General features: G+C 36.9%; 1 protein-coding gene across 3 annotated transcripts in view; it reads right to left on the bottom strand.

Moving 5' to 3' along the window:
* Positions 1–27,889, bottom strand: part of ESRRG (estrogen related receptor gamma) — a 658,508-nt gene that overhangs the window by 401,923 nt on the left and 228,696 nt on the right. For all 3 annotated transcript variants that reach the window (XM_027871328.1, XM_027871329.1, XM_027871330.1), the window contains one exon: positions 18,659–18,718. The gene's annotated coding sequence lies outside the window, so the exon portion shown is untranslated. The remainder of the gene's footprint in view (positions 1–18,658; positions 18,719–27,889) is intronic.

Raw genomic sequence — 27,889 nt, 5'->3', positions numbered from 1 at the left:
AGCTATTACAGTGAACACATCTGAAGAATTATTTTCCCCACTGTTATGTGCCTAAGGGAGGAGTCCAAGTCCAACAACATCTTTTAATTCTTTGTGTCCTTATCCTGGGATGGACTCACAAATTTCATTTATCTTGGTATGTTGTGCTTTTTATGACTAAATATTAGCTGCAGTAAAAGTAAGAAGAAAAGGCATGATACTGATAATCATATCACAAAATGTTATAGCCAAAGACTAATAAAAGTTAAGTGGCAAAGAAAATGACTAAAGGGGGGAGACTAAAACAAGGCATTCAGAACTGTGACCTGGATAAGCTTCTTGTCCAATGATTACACCCAAAGGATGAATTTGAGGAACGCTGGCTTTATGCACATGTTACAAGATTCCAATGTGGCAAAATAGAAGAAAAAAAGATCATCAGGAATTATTTTCCAAAAATTAATGCAAAATGCTCTACTGAATTTTTAAAAATTCTATGACCAAGAATTGAAACCAAAATATGGAGCATGGGAGAAACTTCCCCATGATATGGGTTTGCTTAAATTTTTGGTAAAGTTGACCTTCTGATCGGGTATCAAATAAGATAAGATGTGTAACACTTAGTAAACCGTAAAGCACTACATTCACGGCTAGCTATTCTTTCAGTCGATTCAAACTGTGCTTTTCCCATAGTAAAGACTGGGATGTCAACTTGAATATGTTGTTTCCATCATAACATACGATGTGCTTGACAAAGCCAAGCTAACTACAGCTTCCTGATCTTCTCTACCTCTGTACTCCATGAAGCAGACTCAGAGAACCTGAGGACACTGGGTCTTGAAAAGTCAAGTGCCCTACATCCAATGGTTTCTTTTCTTTAAAGGCCTTGGGTCATAAGCCCCTGGGTCAGGTAATTTGCACTGCTAACATCAAGGAAGAGTCTGACTGGATCAACGCGACTGACAGAAGAGCCCAGCCTGCCAATTCCTATGGAAGCCTGAGCTCATCATGTGTATTTACACAGCCCCTCAATCAAACTCTTGTGTATAGTGAGCTGTGTTTATTACCCTTGGCTTAGGTTTAATATGTCTTTTAAGTTTGCTCTTTTTTTTTTCCAGAGGAAAAAAAGCAAAGATTAAGATTCAAAGGCTATTTGCACTGTGTTTTTCACCCCCCCCCCAACCCCCAGGCTTCTTAAGAAGGAGGAGGCAAGAACTGGGGGTATTTAGGGGATGGTAAACTATTACTTGCCAAACCAGCCCATGTTCACATACAGAGTTCGGTCAAGTGGTCAGGAGCAGAGCTGATGTTAATTAGCAATGAAATGAGGAATGAACCAGCATTAGCCCTGAGACTAATCAATGGGAAAATCACTCCAAGCAGGCAGCTTTAATGAAGTACTGTACAGCTGTTTATTTTTAGTCTGTTTTAGCCTGACAACAAAATCCCTATTAATTAAAATTTTTTTTTCTAAAATATATCTTTTAAAAGTCTTGATACAGCTCTGATTTGTTTAGTTATTTGTTATGTCTTTATTATATCTACCCATACCTGTCTCTAGCAATTAATTAGCCAAACTTAGAAAGTTAAGTGGGTTCAAAAGGCTATACTTATATGGAAAATGTGATAGTCATTTTCATGCTTATATTGTTTTTAAAAAAAACCTCCTTTTTGTGAGTGTTTTAAAATTTTTAAAATAATTTCTTGTTACATTGTTTAAAGTCCCCTGTGGAAGAAATCCTACTGTCCAGACTAGAAAAATAAAAGGTGCCTGCCATTTATTTCCAAACATTGATGGAATCATTTCTAAATGCTTTCTGTCTTAAATTATCCACTTTTAAAAACACATGTAGTTACATTTCAAAGTTAAGTGCACAAAGCTTAATTAACATTCATCAATCTTTTAAAGAGGCACCTAGGTAGCACAGTGGATAGAGTGCTGGAGTCAGGAAGACCTGACATCAAATCCAGCCTTGCACACTTACTGGCAGCATGATCCTGGGCAAGTCACTTACCCTCTGTTTGCCTCAGTTTCCATCTGTAAAATGGAGATAGTAATCCTGTCTACCTCCCATAGTTGTTATGAGGATCAAATAATATTTGTAAAGCACTTTGCAAATCTTAAAGCATTATATAAATGCTAGCTGTCATTATTATATGCTTTGAAAAATAATGATATGTATCATGATCAAAAAACCTAAGAAATAGAAACAAAAAATAGAAACAAGATCTCAAGCACATATGAAACTTTTTTTTTCACCCTTTTCTTCAGTGAGGCCAGGTTGCATCACTTTGGCTTTTTTTTTAAACTTATTTTTCATTGCTTCTAAGGGATAAAAATGACATGAGATTTTTAAAAGACTTTCTTAGTCTATATTGATGGCAAGAAAATGGGAGGGCCAGTTAAAATATTATAGTCCCCTCTGAGGATTTCTGGCTTTCTTTTAATTAGGAGATACAATTATCCTTTGAAGGATATGAATATTCTTCCTTGACAAGATCTGAACATAGTAGAGGGACTCAGATCAGCAAAGCTCACAGGTTATTCTTTGGCAAAGATAGGCTTAAAGTCAATGTCCCTCCTGAAGACATATATTACAGAAAACATTCCTTAAATGTGGCCTGACAAATGTTAATGAAAATTTATTATCTTGGGAGAGGAGAGAGAGAGAGAGCAAGAAATCAAAGAAAATATATTATATTATACTGGAAAACTTATTTTTAATTAAACTTGAAGTTGGCAATTTCTCATTACCATGCTAAAGTCAAGGATCTAAATAATGTGGCAAAAAGACCCAAATGACTACTGCCATTAAGAACAAGATCTTTATTCTGTATCTTGAATTGGTGATTTCAAGATCTCAAGTACATATGAAACTTTTCTCTTTCCCCTTTTGCATCACTTTGGATTTTTTTTAACTTATTTTTTATTATTTCTAAGGGATAAAAATGACATAATTTTAAAAGACTTGATCAAGGACCATTTATTTATTTTTTTCTTTTCTTGATTAAAGTTTAAATATAATAGTAACAAATTTTCCTTGCAGAAAAAGTCCATATTAAAGTTTGCTTACTCCTAAAAAATCCACAAAGCTAAACTTTCAATAGATCTGAAATTCAGTTTATTACTATTATTTGGGGAGAAGGAACTGGGTCATGTCAAAGGAAGCAGCTTCTTTATATTTAGAATGAACTACATGATTTAGGTTCATGGCAGTGTTTCAAATATACTTGGTATAAAACAAACCATCTTGGAAAAAAACAGACCCACTACTCAATGCCAACTTGGGGAAATAACAGCATCCAGGTAATCCCCTTTATAGACTGATTTGATAGCTCATGGAAATCTAAACAAAAACACAAAGCTAAGTAACACCAACAGCTGGTTTGGAAATTGCTGCAGATTGTTAGGAAGAGCTGCAAACTAGAGATAGGCAATGAAAAGGTTAGAAATGATAGTTAAAAAAAGACAAATTACTCCAAAGACCATATTCTTTAAATCGTTGAAGCAAAACATGTTTATTCGATTTGTTTGTATGTCTATTACAAAAATGCTACTTTGGGATTCTAGGAACCCAGTCTGTCAATTTTTCAGTTTCTGCACTTTCATGGTTGCTTAGAGCTGCTTAATGCAAATACACTTCCAATAAGAGATTTCATGCCCCTAAATTACACCCAGTTAAAGGCGAATGAAAATGTAAGGTAAATAACTATAATCAGCCATATTATCTTTCTCTTGGCACCTCTCACTTTACAGGCATATTTAAAGGCATCTCTGGGGTCCTATCCTTTTTAACAAGCAGCAGCGTATTTCCTGGAATATTACTTAAGATGCTGTGCTGTGAACATTACACAGGTTAAAATGTTACCTAGAGACCCAGAAAGAATTGCATCTGTTGCAGAGCCACGGTTGTTGCCGTGTTTAGGAGCATCGGAGAAGATGAAAGGACATTTTCCAAGGCGGGAATGAAGAAGGGACTAAGAGAGTTTAAGATGGGCTTTCATGTCTGATTCTGCTGTCATCAGTGGTGGGGAATGTGAGGTCTGTCAAGTAACTCTAGAAAGAAATGGAAGAGGTAGAAGCGGTGGGGGGAGAGGAGAAGCCTAGACTACACACAAATTAATTGTTTCTAGAGCTGCTGTATAGAAGCTGCATGAATGTGCAGTGTCTCTACCTTGCTTTTTAAAAGGGGTTGGGATGCTGCACATCATTTTTGTTGAGCTATCCTTTCTTAGGGTGATAAGAGCATAAGCACTGAAAAAAAAAGTTAATGAATGCAATTCACAAAAGCCTTAGTTACAGCCCATTTACATAGGCTTTTCCCAGCAAAGTGTAAAATGATGAGATATAATCAAACCTCCAAGTGCATGATCAGCAAGGGAGCAGAAACGGGTGGGGTGTGGATAGAGGGGAAGAGAGGGAAGAAGCAAAATGAATGAAAGTTCTTTCAAGGCTCAAATGTGTCAAATAACCTTACTCATTCCAAATAAAAGATGTTATTATTAACAGTTATTTTAGTGTCATGTTACCTCAGTTCACCAAAAATAACTCCCTTACTTTTTTTTCTTGTTGTATGAGTTGGAGAATGCATTCATTTAATTGTTTATTTGATTTTTTTAAAAGCGAGATAGATTCCCTCCTCTGCCCCTATCCCCAACTCCAACAATTATTAAACTGTTGGACTATTAAATTTAGTTTTGTTATCACCAAGCAAGGGTTCAAATTTCCCCAGTATCATTGGGCATGTTCATTTCCTTATATAATCCATGAGATTCACTATTCATCTTTAACCACTTTTTAAAAAATCATTAAGATTTGGAAGGGGGGCACCTTATAAACTTAATCTACTAGTACCCCAAGGAGAGAAAAAAACATTCTCTTTTCTTCAGTTGGATTATAAGTCATTTGCAAGTTAAGAATACTACTAAAGATGGTACCTCAGTTCTAAGAGAAGCTCCCACAAAAATCCAGAGAAGCTCCCACAAAAATCCAAGTAAGCCATAGGATTGCTGAAATTTAGCATTAATAATATTATTGAACCTAGCGATTATAAATAACAGAGTTTCTATAGGAAAATGCATTCTAACTTTCAATATATGCAACAGGATTCTATCTCTGTCCACTTCAGCCCTGTGGCAAGAGGAGACTATACCACCGACACCAGGGCTTCCCTTTGACCCAGAAGAGGGTGTTAAGGGACTAGCCTGACTTTAATCTAATGGATTTAGAGGGCAAGAGAACAGATCTTAAAGGGGATACAACAGTTAGAAATGAAGATTTTGCAATCTGGAGGAAGAGGAAGGAGACAAGGGTTTTCTTTTTTCTTTTTTTTCCTCTTTTGGTGGGGGGAAGCACATATTTTCTATATAGGGCTTTCTAAACTAAGAGTGGGGCAAGTAAGAGATTGCCTATAAAAGACAATGAAAGGTTAATAAACTTTCCTACAAATTAGAACAAGTTAGTGCCGGAACTGAGAATCAAATCCTATGCCTTGGTTCATACCACTAGGTTTAACCGTAAACTAGTTCCAATTTATTTACTCTAATTTTGCTTCCAAATGAGTCCTTAACCACATTCACTAGTAGCACTCACAGGTATATCTGGAATCTATTGACTTAAGAAATATTCTTATTAACAATGGATTGTGACACACAATACGAGCAGTATTTCTGTTACTGATAACCCTTCAGTTGTTATTTAATGGGGGCAGATTTATGACAGTGGGCTTTTAATTTTGCTCCTCAACCCACTGTTTTTATCCTTGAAAAGCAAATCATCTAAAACCATCTAAACAGGTGAGAGTTGTCAGCTTCCCTCTGATGAAGGCCACTGAGAAGGAAAGCAGGTAACCTATTTCATTCTCTGGATTCCAGGGGGAGTCTTCCGAATTGCCGCTATAAATGATCAGGGGCTGAAGCCGTAGGACTGTGAACTCTACTGGCGATCTGTCATCCTTTTGTGTGAGCATGCAACTATGCCTACTTCATACACGGAGAGCTCATAAGGAGACAGGAAAATTTTGTCTTTAGTATAAGAAGGTCAATGAGAATGGCAGAAGTCAGTGAATTCATCCAGAAGATTGGAAAGGCTAGTAGCCACAGTTGCCTAAAATGTGTCAGGTTCCTGAATGCAGTTATTTTGTGACACAACCTATTATTTTATCAACTGAGGTCAATGCCAGACTATTTAACCTATCTTGTTTATGGGAATTGCATTTTCCACTTACTGTCCTATCCCTAACAATGCAGCAGTGTCTTTCAGCTGACAGCCCACAGTTCTAGATACTTGAATGTTATATCAGAGACATACAAAGATCTCAATATTTACATGCCAATACATCAGGCTTGTTGAATCACTTGGGAGGAACAGCCATTGTCTACTCAAGTTGACATTCAGAATCTTATCATCTGAAAGTTTCCTGAGTATGAGGAGTAATGCTCCCATAAAACAGTTATGGAACTGAGCATCATTAGACCACAAACACAAAATTCATCAAAAGATCTATGTTGAGACTTATGGCCCCAGGTCATAAGGGCTTTGATGCTTTAAGGAAAAAAGGAAGGGAAGGCTATATAATGAAACTCTAAACCTAGGCAGCTTGATCCACTAGTGTACCTCTAGGTACACTAGGAGCTCCCAGATAATCGCAATTCATTTGTTCTGTCTCTATACTTTAAATATCAAAGTGTACACTGGAGAAAACTCCATGAACATTTAACTATATCCCAGACTCATAGAGTTCAAATAATAACTGTAAGAAGAAATAGTGTAAGTATAGAATATAAGAAATAAGTATATGTAAGTATAAAGAAATAAGTATATGTAAGTATAAGAATATAAGAAATAGTGTAAGTTGGAAGGTGTTGTGTTGCAAATGAAATAAATTTCTAGAATGTTTATTCTTACAGCTCAAATTTAACAATCACCAGTTTACTGCTGGTGACCAAACAAACAACAACAACAAAAACCAGGCTTACAAACAGCAGTAAACCAGAGGTAGACCATGAAAAGCCATCTTTAATTCACTAATACCACATTTCCTGGGTTTTAGTTCCTGATTCTATGATTAGGCTATGACAACATAGACTGTGAGATTCCTTCTAACTTTAAAATTCTGTGAATTAAACCAACAGAAGTGCATTTGGAAGAGAGAGAGCAAAGGAGTGGATTGGGATGGTAAAGAAATGGCCACTTTCTTGTGCACAGGGGAAAAGAGGAAGTAAAGAATTGTAAGGTTTCAATAACCTCAGGTTCAGTGGTGTCAAACTCAAAAAGAAATGGAGACCACTAAGGCATAAATAAGGACCCCTGGCATGCAAAATGACCCCAGGGATCTCATCTCCTTAATTTAAGGGAAACAAAGCAATGGTTTTTACCATCTCTTGTATAATTTTTTTTTCAGAGTCCCAAAGATATTTAACATTTTCTTCACTCAAATGGCCCTCAGGTCTTATCTATGGATGTTCCTTCCAGTGGCACAGATCACAACTGATCTATACCTGCCCATCTTGTGCCTTTAGGGACAGCTAGATGGTGCAATGGATAGAACGCTGGGCTTAGAATCAGAAAGACTCATATTCATGAGTTCAAACGTGGCCTCGGACACTTACTAGTTGTGTGACCCTGGGCAAGTCACTTGACCCTGTTTGCCTCAGTTTCCTCATCTGTAAAATGAGCTGGAGAAGGAAATGGCAAACCACTCCAGTACATTTGCCAAGAAAACCCCAAATGGGGTTATGAAGAATCAGACACGACTGAACAACAAAATCTTATACAACTCGTGTCCATGTCCTCCCATAAATCTGCCACAAAAAGTCTATTCAATATACTAGGGGGCATCCCACACCTTATCCTGACATTGTAGGAATGCCAATGAAGCACACAGGCTGTGTCTGCATGTTATTCACTGCTCTTGCTACATGGTCATGTAAGCCTGTCTTACTTTTTGACCATACATTGATTTGATGATTGTCAAATGGTAAAGCAGGCTCACACCCACCATCTTTCACACATGGGTTAGACTAAATGTCCCTTAGGTTACCTTCTAACTGTCAAATGCTCTGATTCTGACTTAATTTTCAGCAAGGGAAATTTAGGTTGAATTGCACTTTTAAGTAGTGGAGTACCATATCAATGTGAACCCTTTATTATTATCACTTGGAACATCACCATGGTGAACGCTTTTCAGCTGGTGGGTTTCTTAGCAGAAAAGTGGAGGGCATTAGGGATAGAGAGGAGTAGATTCCCCCTCTCTGACCATCTCCAGCTGGTGATCTCAACATTCCTGCTCATAGCTGAAGCATGAAATGAGGAAATTAGAGAAGGTTCTTGAAAGATATAAACTGTACTTATGAAGAAAGTCATGTCTTCACTAAACTAAACAAAAAAATGCCAAGAACTCCATCAGCCAAAAGTCATTCCAGCCACAACTAGCTATGGAATATTGTCATTCAATGAATAAGCACTTATGAACACCTATTGTAATAAAGAACCCAGAACTAGATGCCAACTTGGTGGTACATATTTTAATTCTAGAAAAGTATCTATACATAATAGTATTCTTTTCTATATACTTTAAGAAAGGGGGCAAATCATTTGTTTGGTTTTTAATTTTACAGTCTCTCAATATTACTTTGTCTATCAATATCTGTTTAAATGACCTCTCAGAATATAGAAGACTAGAATATAATATTATGCTACTGTGTGATAAGTGCCATATGACATTACCAGGGAGCATGTGCTGCCTGAAGTACCCGTTTATGAAACATGTGAATAGTTCACAGCTAATCTTCTAGCTTTTAAAAGAAGGGAGCATGAAATAGTGGGTCACATGCTGGACCTGAAGTCCAAAAAAATCTGGGTTTCATGCCTAACTCTGATAGTTATCAGCTGTGTGACCAAGAGAGGTCACGACCTCTCTTAGTCACTAATAGACTTAGTCACTTATAGACTTCCTTATCTATAAAATGGGAATAATAATACCTGTAATATTTCCTTTTACAAAGTTGTTTGGAGGCTTATGGGAGAAAATGCCTGCGAACTACAAAAGGCTGGCTATATATAAGATACCAGTTATTGTCATTCAAATACATTTAGGCAAAAGGAAGTCTATGACTATGGAGTAGCGAGGGCAAAGGGCAAAGGTCGTACCATTTAAAAGCAATATTTGATTCTTGGTCTTCCATTTATAATGATGCTAGAGGGAGCAGCAGGGAATAGAACATTGAAAGGATAGCTGCTGTCCTATTAGGAGATTATAAGCTTCTAGAAGACAGGGAATTATCTAAACTGTATACCTCCTCCAAGATCAAGCACAGTGCTCTGAAAAAAAAAAAACAAATTAATTGTAAAAGCCCTTATTAATATAGCAATGAGGGATTTAACAAATATTTCTTGTTTTATACCATCAAAATTCCTTCTAAGGTGATTTGGGCTAGTATATATCTGGGAAACAGTTTAGAGATTCTGAAGAGAGAAAAGTCCACCCAGGAAAAATAAGAAGCATCTTGGGGAATAAAGGTTGAAGAAAGTTCAATTAGGAGCCAGGATATTTCTGCTCAGACCTTTAGGTTTGGGGGACTCTGGATGTCTTAATTAAATTAAGGGTCATTACTAGATTTATTATTTATTAGTAGAGGGAACTCTAAGGTGAGGAAACACTCTCCACAAATACAGTTTGGCCCTTCCTCTGTAACTTATAGTCTTAGAGAGTTGCCTAGGGCCACTGAGAGATTAAGTGACTTGTCCAGGGTCACACAACTAATATGTGTCTGAGGTGGGACTCGAACCCAGGTGTTCCAAGTTTAGAGATCAGGTTTCTATCAACTAAGCCATGCTGCCTCATAACTTAATTTAACTTGCATTTAAAAACCAATCCATACCAGAGTGCAAAATGTTTCTATTCTCCTAAACACAGAAGAGATTTCACTATCAGTCACTGGTTATTGTACAAAAAAATGTCCCCAGGTAAATTTACATAAGATCAAATTTTGTTGCTTGAGCACTTGGGGATTTGTTTCTAGGCAGTGGAGGAAGGTTGACAGCAGACAGGAGACAGGAGGAAAAAGAGGAAGAAAAAGAGGAGAAGGAAGAGAAGGAAGAGGGAGAGAACAAAACAAATACGATTACCTTGAGGATTTAATGTAGCTTTCCAAATCATTTTCCAGCTGATCATCAGAAGAATTTAATTCCTCAATTCTTTTGGTGAATAAAACCTACTTCTATATTTCTATAGGTATATTTCTCACAAATCTCTTATACTACGATTTATACTTTTGAAAAACATCTACCTGCAGACTAAAATGACTATTACAGAGTAGATTAAATGCAAACTAGGAGAGACAACTGGCTTAATCTTAACTTTTATCCAACTTCAGTTTACATACTTTTTGTATTCTTTAAATTCAATGTGAGAATTAATATTAAATAATCAACAAAATGCATACTGATTGTCCCTTATAAATAGCAATAGCTTCTTTTTTCCCTAAAGATATTAGTCCCCCTCCTATATCTCTGTCCTCCACTTTATTTCTTGATTTTTCTTGGGAACTGCTAAGCCGAAAAAGGAATTTTGGTTTTACTTACCAGAGAGAGCTCAGGAAGCCCTAAGAAGGGCCGCAACCCAAACAACAGAGATGCATCTGGTGAAAGACTCTACTGTAAGATGAAAGACCTCCAAGCCCTCTTTCCTTCTAAGGTTGTATAGCCCCCAAGAAATAGGCCAGAGTTTTTGTCTTGTTCTTTCATCATTTTCCAAGCTAGGTGCACAGAGTGAAGTCTCTAACTATGGAAAAGCGAGTCACAGGTATCTAGAAGTCAAAATCCAAGCCGGGTATGGCAGCCAGCCCCAGAATCAATGCTCCAAGGAACAAAAGCAGTGACCTTCTGAACCCATGCCAACAGAAGCTGAAATAAGGACTCAACCAGCAGCAATGGGAACTTGGTGGGACCAATGTTATTTAGGAACTGTGCTAAACTTTGAGCCTACTTCCTCAGAAACTGAGGTGGTATGTGGAGAGAATGCTCCAAAGGTATTAGGGGAAATGCTCGTATATTCACTCTTGCTATTGCTATGAAGAAAATATGCCTTTGTTAAAGTCAACTAATAAGTGTTCAAAGGGAAGAGATAGGGTGGTCACAACTCCCTAAAATGGGGGGAGCACAGCAAGTGGTGGCTCAAACTAATGGAGAGAGAGAGACAGAAAAAGAAAGAGAGAGAAAAAGAGATACCCCACAGACCCCTCATGGGCTCTGGAAGAAAGGTCCACAACATAACTGTTACACAAGATACTTGTTTAACCTACTCGAGGGAACCAACTGTATGTACTTTAAAGATAGGAGAATAGTCCATGCAATTAGATGCTGATTAGAAACAGATTTGATTTGTTCATTAAGGCAGGCAGAGTTAAACTTTTACTTCAATATTCAATGAACTATTCATTCAATTTAACTATTGAAATGAATTCTATTAAGCAACTACTGTGTGTAAGCCACTATCCTAGGAAGTTTTTCTTCAAAGATGAAAACAACATAGTCTCAGATCTCAAGGCATTTATGATCTAATAAGGGGAAGGAGGGTGGGGAAGAAAGACATGTTTTCAAATAGATATGACCATAATAAGGACCCAGTAGGGGTCTAGACAAATTGGTATACAAGATGAGGCTTTCTGGCAGCAGATAAAGGGAAATAGTTCAGGAAGGGGGTAGCACTTAAGCTGGACCTTGAAAGAAGAGAAAGATTTTAGCAGGCAGAGTGTGTCTCCACCATAAAAGACTTCCTAGGCCTAGACACTGAAACAGAAGAGGGTAGGACAAGTTCAGTAATCCAGTTTATTTGCTAAGGGTTAAAAAATAATGTTTTTTGTTAACACAGGAAGCCTTAGTCACAATATTCATATTTGAAAATCATAAAACCACATGTCTTTAAAGAATCTATAATTTGAACTTTTCACTCATTCAGACTGGCTTTGACTCCAGGTCTTGAACATATTCCCAAGGCCTACAGGACTAAGGTTGTTAACTCACTGCTATTTATTCAACTTGATAGAATAACTGGCTTTCTCAGACTTGGTAAATGCAAATGAGTAACAAAAACATATATGTATGCGGGTATATATATATGTGTGTATGTATACACACATACATACATTTATATATATGTATATACCCCAAACACTTTCACCTTCAAGGCCTTAGGAACGTTCCAAAATGGAAAGAAGAACAACAATAAGCAGAATTGGCCGGAGAATGTAGGATATTTTTAGGGCATCAGATCAGATCCAGGAAAGCCCATCTGAACTACAGTGAGCTGCATCATTGGTGGCTGATGCTACATAGACCATTTTGTCTTAATGAAATAGGAGATTAGGAAATATTGCCCCCATTGACCAATGAAACTTGTTAGGAAATATTGTCTCCATTGACCAATGAAACTTGTTAGGAAATATTGCCTCCATTGACCAATGAAATTTGTCCTTAAATCACCACCTCATGACTATTCTGTGGATTCTGTGATACCTTGCACAGCATGTCTTCATTAAATGCTTATCATCCAACCCTCCTTACTACTCATTCCATAAAGTCCAAGTCAGATTTGTTCTCATAAAGATTAACATTCTAGAAATAAACTTATCTTAATGGAGAGATTACGACACACACTAGAGAGCAACCTGAACAAAGCTACTTCCTTATATTTGGATAAAAAAGAGAAAAAGGGTGGAAAGCAAGAAGTCTAGGGAATTATTCCAATATGAAATATTATACCAAAAACCATGACGTGACAGATGACAAACTCTTCCTTACCCCTTCTCCCTTTTATTTTTTTTTAAAAGGAACAACCATGAGCTACCTCTTTTCCTTGCACACGGAGCAAAGGAACTTGTATTTCAAGAATAAAATAAATGAACAAAACATCTGAAAAATGATTCCTTTATAGAACAGTGTCTCAGCCTTTTTTGTTGTCATAGATTCCTGTGATAATCTAGTGAAGCATATGAACCCCTTCACAGAATGTTTTTAAATGCAAAAAATGAAATACATAAAATTGTATATAATACAAAGGAAATCAATTGTATACACACATATGCATGAGTGTGCATGCACAAACACACACACACATACACACAGAGTAACCTAAAAGTCTTAGTGCAGTGGGCATCCCAAAAATCTTTAAGCTTAAGCTATTAAAGCTTTAAAGTGCACTAAGACTTTTGGGACATTCTGTTTGTGTATATGTGTTATATACATACATATACATTACATATGCATGGGTGCATATATATATATACATTACAAACACACATACAGAGATCATATATATATATACACACACATACACACATAGCATACATATACACACAGACACATGAGTGTGTGTGTGTGTGTTTGTGTATTTTAGACTAGGTCACCCTATCTCACCCAGGCTGGAAAATGCAGGATCAACTCCTGGGCCCACTCCCATTACTCATAGTTATATGAAGTTTGACCAGGGGCAGCTCACCCTTCCTTAGGCAATCTGCTGGCCTCCCACTCCTGGGGACTCACTATATTAAGACCAAACTTAATTCAGACAACCAGATACAAGCAAGTGCCACTGCACCAAGTATATTTAAAATATAGTCATTAAAATCTTGTTTGAAAACCAAGTTCCTAGATCTCTGTTATACAGCATCCAGTGACAGAGTAGATGTTTAAAGTCTTTTTTTTTTTTGTGGGTGGGTATACATGTATTTTTGTTTATATGTGTATATGCACACACACGTTAGTCTGGGTGTGTTCCTACTCAACCCAGAGAAGGTTGAGATAGAGCCTGTCATGTTAAGAGAATGTCCTACAGCTGGAACATTTTGAGTAGGTAGCACACTCCATGTTGTAAACTGCTCATGCAGCAGGACTGAGAAAAAGGCATCTCCTGGCCACCGGCTGTTCCTAACTCCAGGAAAATGAAAATACAGCATCTCCGCACCTGTTCACCTGATGGTGAAGGAAGGAAAAGCCATTACCGAGTGACAGGAGACAAAAAACCAAAATCCACTTCAGCAACTCATCCCAGCGCTGGTGATTAATCTCACACTCCCACAGCCTGATGCACATTAACCAGATAATTAATAATTTCTTTAGGGATTCCGGCTCGGCAACTGTTTTATCAACCTGCACAGCATTAGGAGAGGAGATGCTGCATTTGTGATCAAACGGCTGGAACCGAGAAACTGTTGGAGAGAAATGGCGGGCTTTGCTGCAGTTTGTGAGCCTGCTTCAAGATGAGCAAGTGTGGTGTGTGCTGGCCACGTTAATTCTCTTTCAGTATAGTTAGCTGACTTGAATGTCCAAGGAATAAGCTCTTCTCTGCTACCTTCTACCTACTTCATTGAACAACTGGATTTTCTTCTCAAAAGAAGACTCCCTAATATTATTATAGCATCTTAGAGTCTTAGAGACATGTGGTTCACCAGTGTGGATACAAATGATAATAAATGAGAGAGAGAGAAACCCGCTGAAGTAGAATATATAAAAAATAAAATAAACTGACATGTTGCCAGAACCTTATAACCCAAGGCTTTCAACTAATTGGGTGAGCAGTATAATATTCCTTAGTATATTACAGTACTCGCTCTCAACTTTTTGCTGTTTCCTGTTCACAGTCTTACTCTCAAGGACATAAGTCATAGAGAATCAAGATTATTCTGTCCAAATGCTCTGCACAAATTCACCACTCTAGTTGCATGTTAAAACTAGACCATAGGAAAGAGTCTCCTTTTTTTTCTTTTTTTTTTATTAAGTTTTTAAGACTGTGACTAAAATCCCAAGGAGAATAATAAATCACAAAGAGTGCTATTTAAAAGGCTCAGCATTAAGCTTTCACCTTATTCATTTTCTCCTACAATGTGAAAAAATCTTTATTGAAAATATTACTTTACATTTTCTCTGAAGTTTATACTGAATGCTGTTTGGATAGAAAAGAAATGAAAATACAATTGAACCTCACAGAATTATATTAGGTGTGTGTGTTTGTGTGTGTGTGTTTTGTACTTGTCTAATGAACTTATGAATAATTTTTAAATTATAACTACTGTGCTTGTGGTATATCCCTTTATTATAATATAAACTCCATGAGGGCAGGGGAATTTTACCTTTTTTTTCCTTCAGAGTTCAGGATAACGTCCAGAACACAGCAATAATTTAATAACTTTTTTCTTTTGCTTTTTGGTAAGGCAATAGAGATTAAGTGACTTGCCCAGGGTCACACAGCTAGTAAGTGTCAATTATCTGAGGCCGTAATAACTGTTCTTCAGTTGAATAGGGTCAACCCTGACCTACACAAACCTGCATATCTGCCCATGTAATCTCAGTGCACTTTCCTGAAAGAGGAACTAAGCACTCAAATACGCTGGGAAACCATACTGTATGAACCACCAAACTGGCTCTATCCAGTAAGCACACGATTCCAAAGGGATGAGCTTTGTTCTCTGATGGAGATGCTGGAGAAATCTTGTTTTCTCAGCAGTTTACACAGCAAGGGAGTCTGAATAGACTTGGGCTTTGGGGCCAGATAAAGAAAACTGTACTGCATAAGGATCAGAAATTCAGGTTTGCTGAAACCTGAGCAGTAAAAGTACAATATTACACTAAATTGAAAAAAGTTCTGTGGCAATACACATGTATCTAGAATCATGGCTTTCTCTCTCTCTCTCTTTTTCTTCTTCCTCAAAATGGCACAATGCCAAAGCAAACTCCATGAAGAGCCTTACAAAATGGAAACAGCATTTTAAAATAACTATAAACTATTTCAACCACTAATTGTTTTTAAGATTTCGATATATGCTACTAATTGAAAATGTGCAGCTCTTTCCATTCATTAGCTTTATAACAAGTGTTCCAATGTATTAAAAGAAAATCTGTCACAGACATCTTCCTTAAAACTTTCACTAACCTATGCTAACACATGCTTGGCACTACAGATATAATTCTCATTAATTCAGCAAAAGTCACCAGACTGAACAGAAGATGAGAATTTGGGGTTTATAATGAACAGGTCACCATCAATTCATGTATACACAACTCCATTACAATGTCAATGTCAGAAGACCAGGACAGCACTGCTTTCTACATTTAAAGGGAGACAAATTGTACATCACTGACTACATGTAACAAGATTTTTACTGTTATCAGATACCAGCTTACACTGTACTGGCTGCTATAAAATTCACTATGCTGCATGCTGTAAGATATGTGAAAAAAGCAGGGCCATTACCTTCTCAGAGCTTATGATATTAATTAAATAGAACACATGTGAAGTCCAAAACACAGACAGGTGTTCAGGTCAATATATATGTATCATCTCTAGCTATGCTTTGTATATAGCTGTCAGTTTCGAAATATCTATCCTAGAAATTCCAAGATGGCAGGTCAGGGATAATACCTTCTATCATTAAAACTCTTCCTATCTTTTTCTTTTTTTTACAAGCACTTAATGAACCTATAATAGATCTATAAACAGGGTCCTCAATGACTAATGACAAAAATTAATTAAATTCCGCAAATGTTTACTATGTGCCTACTATTGGCCAATGTCTGAATTATAATATATAACTACTACTATGATTATGATTATTGCAAACCAAGAGATGAACTTTCCTAAATTCTGGAATGTTATTATAGAATTCATCTTCTACTGTGCTAAAGAATGATACGGGAACATTATCTGCTTTAGTGTTTCCATATGTGCCAGATCTTGGTTTCAATTCATCATATTTTTTTAAACATTGACTATAAAGTACACAAAAATTTTAAATGATTCTCCATACTATGGACCAGGAGGCAAGGCAACATAAATTAGCATAGAGAAATAATGTGTCATTTTACATGAGGATAAGAAAAAGTATAGACTTACTTTTTTTTTTTAATGTAGGCTTTTAGGGCTCACGGTTGTACCAAATGGAGAAATAAGGGAAGAACTGGGATAAATGTTCCATTGTTACATTGATACCAATCCACTACAATATTACATATTTTTCCATAAATAATGATAATATTCTGAAAAACACTGAATAAGCTCTCTTTCACAGGTCTTGGTCAAATAAGGATGGGGAAATCAACTTGAGTTTTAATATCAGACTCATTCTCAATTTCTACTTGCTTCTCTCTTCCCATCCTTTTATTTTTATGGGTTTTTCCATTTTTAAAAGATAAAATGAGTAAACTAGTAAGCAAAACTATGAGACTTAATCAGGTATTATGCAAGAGATTAATAAACTATTTGTAATATTTTCTGAGGAAATTATTAATTTTGTTATTATTTGTACAATATAACCAGGCTGTCTCTGTCCCTAGCTCAAACTTTCAAAACTCCAAACTTTTCTGAATTGTAGTTCTTTTGCAATTCTGACACCGTCAGAACTATTGCTTATTGGAGAAAGTCTTGGGAAATAAGACTCCTAAGGTACGTTGTGCCTGGATTTGAGATCATGTTACATCACAGACTAAGACCCACCACATAAAGGAGAGAGGGTGAGTACTAACTAGGAAGGAAAAGGTAGTACCATGGAGAAAGCACACAAGGATAAGAACTTAGAAGAAAGCAGCTATATGAGCCATAAGACTTAACAGATGAAGAAGCCGGAAGCAAAGCCATGAGAGTCACAAGAGACAGGCCACATTATGTGGCCTAGCCATTACATCCAGTTTTATGACTTGAAATGTCATTTGTCAACAACCTTGGGACTCAAGAGAAAGAAACTCAAGAGGTACATAGCTTCAGATCTTGAGTTTCTCCATGAGTGCCATCAGTCTTAACTGATGGTGTCCTCCTACTATGGAAAGGAAGCAGAGGGAATCAAAGGGATACATGAGTATAACTTCCTAGTGGTATGGAAGGTGGTTGCCATTTTTTGTTAGTATGTGCAGAGAAAGCCTGCTATTTGATTCAGTTTCTTGTTATTTACCTTCATATTCTGCCATAATCAAAGACTTTTTGCCTGTGAGTTCACGTGTCTTTTGTATAGCTTAAAAGAGATACACTGCTAGGGGATCAGGAGAAAATTTGTCGATAGTTTATAACATGAAACAGCACAACAAACCTAGAATGTAGTAAAAATGGCCTCAGAATCATGTAGTGTCTAGGGTTACTTTAGTTTTAGAAAAGTATTTTTGTATGTACCTGACCCCAGCATAGCAGCCTGGTACTGATTATTAAATGGGTTTCATTACATGAATCTAATAAAACTGTATTCATATGTTCACTTTTTTATAGTGTAATTTCCCTAGGTCATTTACCTAGTCATGTACGGCACTGTAATTTTCTAAACTTTCCAAACTTTCTCAACAGAAGGACTATAAATACGAATGTGAAATAAGAAAGTGTTCATCATGTTAACTAGCATAATTTTCAGATGTTTTAAAAGTCTCCAGAACAAAACTGTTTTGTCTCCAAGATGCCACGCTCAAACTTTAACCCTTTGTGGAAAACCAACAAAGTAATATGTTCCAAACTCTCTTACAAGTTTCTCTGTCATTCCCCATATTTTTCCTTCTTGGTGTACTAAGCCAGTACTGGTGACAGAACCACAGCCAACAACATGTCTATAAATGCACATATTTAACTTGTCAGATGGATGGTAGCAACCACACTTTACAGACAGAAGAGATAAGAATCTTGTCATCAGGCAAGTGACAGGAACTCACCCTTTCAGCTCTGGGAGTCTCCTCTATCGTCTTCTGAATATTATAGGGCTCCCTAGAAAACTGTAAGCAAAGAGAAGGCATAAGGAATAGTCAGTCCTAACCACCATCTCCTATTGAATAGGCGTGTCTGATTGCATATAATAAACACCATATTTGTGCTCCCCTCAAATTCCCACTAGTAAACATATTGTTTCACTCAGTATTATTACATATTTGCTCCAATTTTCCCAGGCTGGCTCTGGAGATTGACTATTTTTCAGAGCCATAGGACTAACAGGTATTCTGCATTCTTCTGTACATAGCAGGGACCTATGAACTTGCACTTTTTAAAAATGTATAAGAGTATAGGGATTATGTCAATACAGAATCACACAGACTCATAGATTTCCTGAGTGGGAAGGAACCTTGTCCAATGCATAAACTAAAAGAGGATTCAGCTTATAATAGCAATATACTCAACAAGTGGTCACAGCTCAGAGGTGCTCTACAGAATACCTAGCTGCATTATGGCCATCCCATCTTCGCCTTATCCCTGGCATGGCTGCAGAAACTAGAATATGTTGGAACATTGTAGCCACATCTACTTTCTTTTGCCCTTGCTCAAGAGAATAAATGCATTTTTCCTCCTGCCCCCTCCCCCGGCCCTCTTCCACCCATTTTCAATCAATACAGGTTTAAGCCAACCCAATCTCCAAATCCAAACAAGAGCCAATGTATTTTTTTTTAAAATCCAAACCTGTACTCCCTTTGTAAAAAGAAATATGAACTTCTGTTCCCATATGTTATCATCTCAGGAGGTAAGGGCAGATCAACTCAAGATAGTCTCAGAAGGAGGTTTTGGGAAAACATCATTGTTAACCATATGAAGGTAACAATGAGAGAAGAAATCAGCAAGGGCTATTTTCTACAGATCAGGAGTTTGACTATGTCTTATAGACTAGACGTGCTGATCATACCACATGCCCTTTCCCACAGAAGGCAACATCAAAAGCTTTCAAAAGAAACATAGAGCGACAGTATCCTCATTGGTATGCAATGTGACAGTTCAGATCCAAACTCTGGGCTATCTTTTGAACTCTCTGTCAGGGGAGGAAGACTGTTATTTTCCTTTATCTTTTACTTTTAAGAACTTTTAGTACTTGTGATTCTCCCTTTCCCTATGCTCTCCCTCTGTTGGTCTCTCTGTACGTGTGTGCCCCACTCTCTTCTTTCTCTCTTTGCCTCTCTCTTTCAGCCTAGATTCAAGCATTAACCTTTGATGTAACATTTTTGCTCCACATCAGAATGGATAGAATGAGCTTCAGAGAAGCAATTGAGTTGAGAGAATGAAAAGGATGACATCACTTCAAACGTGGACTTTCCAGAAAATTATCCTTTCAAGCATTCCTCTGTGCTGTCTACTGGGGACACTCTACTCTCCCTGACCACTGCATGCTGCCTAGGTTTCATCTGTTTTGATAACCATTTGTTTTGTGTCTCTGTTCACAACATTTCATATGTGTGTGTGTGTGTGTAACTTAGGCTTGTATACTTTTTCAAACTTCTGTATTTACTTTATAACTCCCAAATGAAAGGCAGGAATTCATTGCCATCAGTTATTAGCTTGATAATTCTAAATAAAGTCAATATAAACATTTACATGGCCACCTGCCCAGGAAGAACACTAGGAATGAAAATATGTGGCTATGCAACTAGTATTCTCTCTGTTCTTGTGCACATTATACCATACACACAAATAAGGCAGAAGGAGCAGAAACTTTAACATTGGTTGGGTTCTGTTATTCCCTTTGTGCTAAAAAGTTATTGGCAGATTTTTTTTCTTCATAATGAATGAATTTCTCCCCAGTCTCAGGTCCTGACTATTCAGAGAGGTATTCAGTGTAGACCACTACCAACATGCCACAAGATTTTTCTGCCTTCTTCAAATACACTGGGATCATCTAAGTAGAATATTCACTTCCATCTCACATGGAAAAGGATCAAGCTATTTCTTTTAATAGGATTTAGCTAATTCAACTCATGAACAAACACAGTGATAGGAATCTGGTATTCAACCTTTTAAAAATAAATACATCCCTCTTTAAACTCCTCCTCCCAAAAATATTTTGCCATATTTCCAATCCTTCAATTTTTAAACTTGTGAAGACTTAAGGAAAATGTAATCCATATGTCTATGATTCATTTACACTCAGTTCATCAAATTTCTGTTTTTGTATTAAATGTCAAAATGCTTTTTATGTCTCTATTTATGAACTCTTTAAAGTCTTTATTTTTAAATTATGGGAGAATGTGTTTTGCCAAGTTTAAAATCTACAAAGGCATTCAAAATTCTGGTCTAAACATCAATTTCTGGGAGAGCTAATTTTGTTTACTCCTGGGAAACTTCCTGTTTTAGGAAACATACTTCCAAAGTTTTATTTGAAATATTTACAAGAGTTTTAGATATATAATCTCATATCCTTTATTTCAGAAGATGTGCTGACTATTTCTAACTACTACTAATGTATACAAGGGTGATTTTGATAATTAGTGTTGTCACAGTCCTTTTCATAGTAGGAGATTATATATGCTAAATGTCTGCATGGTCTGTAGGCATTTAAATATACAATATATAATCCTTAAGGTTAGAAGACAATTCTGACTTGTCTTGTTATTCATGTAGGAGAGTGTACTTCTCATGACTGGCAACCCTTCCTTGCTACATCAGCAAACTTCTCTTCTCAGCACTGAACATCTGCTTCCAGATACAGAAAGCTCATCGTCTTCTTCTTTACCACCTACTCAATTTCCATTCATTTGCTTCAATCCAACTAGAAATTCTGTAAGACTGATAAGTGCACAAGAAGATCAAATTTTTTTAAAAAGCTCATTTCCCAGAAAGCTGATTCTTATTGGAGTGTACACCTCCAGATGTTCCAAATATGAGAAGCTACCAGTTGAGTATCAAGGGTGCAGTGAAGAGTACTGAACAAAAAGTGAGGAGATTTGTGTTCTAGTCCCTGATCTGTCACTCAAATTCTTTTGTAAACTCACGGGAGTAGGCTGAACAATCTCTAAGGTCCCTTCTAATTCAAAATTTGCCTTGCTCTATGTTTTGACGTTATCCTTACTCAGTGTCATTAAAACTTTACCTATTCACATCAGTTTAAAAGTGGACAGTCTAAATGAGTTCCACACAGTTCAGGAAAATCACTGATAAGATACAAACTATCCAGAGGACAATGAGGATGGTTAAAGGCCTTGAGTCCATGATCTAGGAGGAGCGATTGAAGGAATTGACAATGTATAGCTTTAATGAAGAGAAGAACCAGGAAGGACCTCATAGCTAGTGTTCAAGTACATGAAGAACTATCTTGTGAAAGAAGGATAAGGCTTGTTTTTTAACCAGAGAGAGTAGAACCAGGATCTCTTTCCTCCTCCCTAAGCACAATGTCCATCCAAAGGAGACCTCGTATTAGATCTATCTTGAGGCCTTTATTGAATGGGGAATGGACGGAATTTTTCTACATGTCTTGTAGTCTACTAATAGGGGAGGTTTCTCCACTATACTCTGTTCTCCATGATGCTCAGTGGCCAATCCTCTTAGACACAACCCCTAGTCACAGAACATTTGGGGACCAAGCAGAAGTTATGTCATTTCAGCTAAGTGAGGTTCTCATCTCTTTAGTCAATGTGAGTGTCCATCCTCATGGAGCTAGAGCATACACTCCAAGATAATGACCCTGTTACTAGTAGAAGTTGTAAACAGGCAAATTTAGGTAAGAATCTAGAGAAGGGGACACTTTCCTAATAATTGGAACTATCAGAACTATCCAAAAGTTGAAATGGACAGCCTTGGGGGGGGACAATTTCCTAATAAATAAAACTATTAGAACTATCCAAAAGTTGAAACGGACAGCCGTGGAAGGTGGTGAGTTTCCCTATATTGGAGGCCTTTAAGCAAAGGTTGGATGACCACTGTTTGGGTATGTTATAGTAAGAATTCCTTTTCAGATATGGGTTAGACCAGATTGCCACTGTACTTCTAGCTACCTCTCAAATTCCGTGAATCTGTGAACTCGAGATACCCTCCCCAAAAGGCTAATTTGTCAGAATTTTGGGGGAATATCGTTTCAGTTTTTAATTCACATTGCTTCAGCTACCTTTCTCCAAAATTCACTCTTTGCACAAAGAATCTATGAGAGAAGGATACATGTTCACGCCTTAGCAAGATGGAGCCATATTTAGGTATAGTACTTTGGGTTTGGGTGAAAGGTTACTTGTTGCAAAGAGTTTGAACAGGTGATGGATAATTCTGATAAAAGGGCAATGTGAACACCTACTAATGTAAGTTTGTTGCTAGGTTAACAGTGTTGTCTAATAAACAAGAGTGTTTTGTTTCAATGTCTTCAACACTTCAAAAAAAAAAAAAAAGCTGTGATTTCATCAGTGTGGGTTTTCCCCAACCCAACGTAAAACATAAGCCTGCAACATCTTAGTAGATGAACATCTCAGTAGATGGCTTCCTGGCTTTCTGTTGCCAAAAATAAACATTACCAAATAGCCAAGCTTCTGGTGATGAGATTCTCTGAATTTAGACAAGCTGGTCAGTCCTATACTAGCCAGGCCTTTTAAGTTCCTTGTTAGGCATTGTCAGAGCTTGCACAGCTTTCACAGTAGGGCTCTAATGAAAATGTCTCTTAATACTAACACGGTGAATTTTTAAAAAAAACTTAAATTAAAGAATGCTTTGAAAGAACTCTAAATTGCCACTTTTTTGTTTTTTTTGTTGGACCCTTTTTTTGGTGATGCACTCCGCTTCTGAATTAGTCCTGTGTGGAAGAGTCACATCATGCTTCTATACTGCCACAGCACTGACCTACACTTTCATTTGAATTTTAAGCAGAACTAAGTATTTTCTCAGTTCCACCCACCTGTCAGCATATAGCTGCATAATAAGATAATATTTTCATTTGATTTTAAAACACTAGACACCTGCAGAAGACTTCCATGGGAAATGAAGAGAACAATTGCATTAAGTTTTGTTTTAATAAACCCAAGATTCAGTGTCTCTAGCATCATGTTATGCTACCATGAGTAGATGCTAAATAAACCCTTTGGAAGGGGAGAACTGCTATGAATGACAACTTTAGAAATACATGGAAGCAAGGCTTTTTTCAGGAAGATCTACTAAAGCTGTGCATCACGCAGGCAGTAGTTTTTTTTGCTAGTTAAAAGAAAGAATCTTGGAAGAGAGGACAATTTAAAGAAAAAAACTTTAGGAATGTCACATTTGTGTTACTCAAATTTTAAAAATTCAGGTATAAAGACCCCTTCTTAAAAAAAACAGAGCCAGAATTTGTCATTGACTTTAAAAAGTGATGGTTCTTTAGAAAATGTGGAGTAACTTTTATTTAACTTGCTCAGGTTGTAACCTATGTGTCATTGTCACCAGATTAGGTCAAAATCACCCATGAAGCCTGGAAAGCAAAGTGAACTCTGTGTGTGTGTGTGTGTACTTCTGTATCTGGCTTTTATGAAGTATTACATTAATTATAAGCATCATTTCATAATATTTGATGCCTACTTTTTTTTTTACATCTCATAAAAAAAGACATGGTATTGACTGATGTTAAAATCAGATTAATTTCACTCAACAGTAGAGCTCTATAAGATATTCAGTAAAATTTAGATTTAAAAAGTCCTGAACTAAGAAAAAGGAAGTATGGCTAATGAAAATACACACATTTCAATGGTGTTTTATAATTTACAAAATATTTTCCTCTCAACAATCCTGTAAAGTACAAAGTGCAAGTATCATTATCTTCATTTTAAAGATCAAGACATTTATGTTCAGAGAAATTTAAAATCACATGGCTGGTACATGACAAAGCTAAAACTGAAGTCTAATCTCCTAATATTAAAACAAGTGGTTTCCCTATTATTCTACACTATGTAATGACTGAGATATTAAGGTATGATCTAATACACTGAATGGTATATGGCCTGGCTACAGACTGGCACTGCCCCAGAGGGTATTGGGCAATTTTCCCAATGGCTTGGGGGGGGAGTAATATATATATTTTTACCTTGTGTCAAGTGGGGTGAAGTGGATAGGGGAAAGAGCAGCTTACCATTCTTAGAAACTTTTTGCAATGGATTAACAAAATTGGCCTGGTTGGCCTGTTTTAGGAGAAGTTATACTACTCTATAGGAATACATCTTAAGTTTCTTCCTTTGCCAATGATACAAAATACACTAAGTTGTTTTTGTTCATCCAAGTAAACAAAAAATAATGGCATGATATATATATCTGAAAGCTATTATCTTAAAAATAAAAGGTTTACAAAACTCAAGAAAGATATTAGTTATAAATATTTATTTATATGTATATGTATCTACATATGTATACAAATACATATGTATTTTTCTAATCTCTTATGAATTAGGAATGAGAAAATGGTATTATGAAGTCAATAGCACAAACACATCTGTAAGGGAGTTATAGTCTCGGGGCTGGGACACAGAATTTTAGCTCTTCCATTCTATTCTTGGTCTTAACATAACTCGCTGTGTGGTCTGTGTTTCTATATCTGATATAAATGAAAACAATAATATTGTTATTATTAACCTTAAATAGGTTAATACCTATTTAACCTTAAAGAGCAGAAGGAGAAAGTGCTTCTTACGACACACTTTGAGATCCTAGGCTAGGATAAAGCATACAGCCTGTTCTCATTACCTTAAACACTCAGTATAATTTAACATATCAAGAAATGACGATAGCTTTAGAAATTTGATATTTGCTGTCTGCTATCTAAGAGCCATCAGTTACAAAAGTCAGCTTGGAGGGTTTCATCAACAAATCTGCCTTTTCCTAGATCAAATTTAAATGGAAGAGAACAGTAGGCTCCTCTCTGACTTTCTTGGAGAAATTTGGGGATAAACATGTCAGCAGGGGGCAAGTAATTCTTTTCATTAGGGTATAAAGACTCTGGGAAGGATATGGCACTAGCCTTCTCTGTTCATTATCTGGATGGAATTACTTCAGCTAAAAGGATAATAATTACACAAATAATTTATACTTCCTCAATTTTCATACTATAATCCTATAGTTGTAGGATTTCAACTTTGCTCTCAGAGTCTACTACAAGATGAATGCAGAACACCAATGAGTCCAATTGGCTGAGTAGCTTTGGATAGAAGAACAGGAAATGAAGGGAAGACTCTGGATCTTGAACATTTACTTAATGAAGCACAACAACATGATATTAGCAGCACCAGACAGTATGTTTTATTCTTGAACATATTCACTGCTTTTTGGCACACTGCTGTATATTGTGTAGGTCTTCAATTCCTCCTATTCTCCCTCTAACCTTTCACTGCCTGCAAACAGGGTGTCATTGTTTATTAAAGATAACTAATGCCCTAAGTCTTTATTTACTTCTGTTTATTGCTATTTTAGCAAGAGTCACCAGAGAGCAGCTATGCTTCTGGTCCACTAGGGTTCTTTAATCACTGTTAGTAGGTAAAATCATCTGTGACAACTAATCCAAAAAGCAGATTATATTTATTTTGGCTACAGTGGCTTGCAATTCGTTAAAATCAACAAAGCCTTTTCATTAGCCCCCTGCTGATGTCCTAAAAACAGACATTTCAAGGGTCTCAAAGCACAGAGCTACACATATGCAGCAAAGCTAAGTCTGACAGATTTGCAGTACCATTCTTAACATAAAATCTTATTAAACTAACAAACAAGAAACCAAACCCCTCTGCTTTCGTACGAAGGCTTAATTAACTGCCCTAAACAGCAAAATCAAAATCATATATGCAAGGTTTCCTGAATTTGGAATCCAGACAAACAGCAACTGAAAAACCATATCATTTATTAAGTAGGGTTTACCAAGAAAAAAAAGCTAAACAAAACTGGATTATTACTTTCAATATAGCAAAAGATTTTTTAAAATTGTGGTAAAAATGATGGTACTATTTCTGAGGAAGATGAGCATAGATATGCCCTCAACAGAGAGTCTTGATTAACTACTAAACTGTTAGTGAAGTCAGCAAGCCCAATGAGCTGATTGCCAAGGTCTCATCCTAGGTTTTTACTAGTGGTTAGAGCCATCTGCCAGAGGTCAGAGTAGTGGCAATGTATTTTAGGGTCTTCATCACCCCACCAGTACTTCATTTAACCTCTTTCTTCTCTCGTACCCAGCAATAAGACCATTGCCTTTTCTGTAGCATTTCCCTCAGTTCTCGCAGTTCTGCAGGGCAAAGCACAAAGGAGGAGGGCCTCTTTATTCCTGAGTTGGATCATTCGACTCTAACTTCAGAAAAGGGGGCACTGCTGAAGGGAAGCTCATAGCAGTGATTCTGCCCAACTGCCATCACTATGTCACCACACAGCAGCCATAATTAATGAATATATCAGAAGGTCTACTCAAGGAGCAGGAAAGGTAGACAATGATTTATGTTTACCTACAGGGAAAATTATTTAGCTTCGCCACATCTTTCAGAATAAAGAAGCCCAGAAAGATTTCAATATGGCATGGTCTCTCCTAAACCTGGAGGAAAGTTCAGGGAGAGAATCTTACCGAAAAATAAAGAGGAGAGTAATGCCTAAATGGAAAGAAGCTTCTTCTACCAGAGTGAGTCTTACTTGTTTGTAAACATTATTTGCTCTCTAGCCTTGACTGTCATGCTATATGAATTTCCATGGCTGCTAAAGCAATAGAATGACTTGTTTGTTCCCCCAGCATAATCATGAATATTGTCAAGGATGATTATTTGATGACACCTCTTGCAAGTTTTTACTCTAATATTCAGATTTCTAGTGGTCGAGAGGGGAAGCCAATAGCAGCCCTCTAGAACAAGAGCTCTCTGCTTTTATGTGCCCAAGTGACTAGTGCACCAGGCTGCCTTGGATACAAAATGTCCAGTTCATCGTCTTGAAGGCCACTGTCCAGCAGCCCCTTCAGCCAGTACTTTAGTTTTTTTGGTTCATACCATGAGCAAAACAGCTGTCTGTGAAAGCAGATAATAAAATCCAGCCTAGAAGGAAAATCCGCATACAAAGCTTCTCTCAAATGTCTAATCAGAGTTTTGTCCACAGGGAAAACCCAGCCACATCTGATATACAAGTTATCATTTTGGCCCTCCATAATTAAAACTATTGTTGCCATGGCAATTCAAAGAGTGTTGCAAATATACGCACAGCTAATGTCATGCCTTTCTTGTTGATACAATTTGCAG

The sequence above is a fragment of the Vombatus ursinus genome, unplaced genomic scaffold (genome assembly GCF_900497805.2).
Source record: "Vombatus ursinus unplaced genomic scaffold, bare-nosed wombat genome assembly UNPS02014798.1, whole genome shotgun sequence".
NCBI lineage: Eukaryota > Metazoa > Chordata > Mammalia > Diprotodontia > Vombatidae > Vombatus > Vombatus ursinus.
Note: the sequence above shows the minus strand (reverse complement) of the source record. Positions and strands in the feature narration are given on the sequence as shown.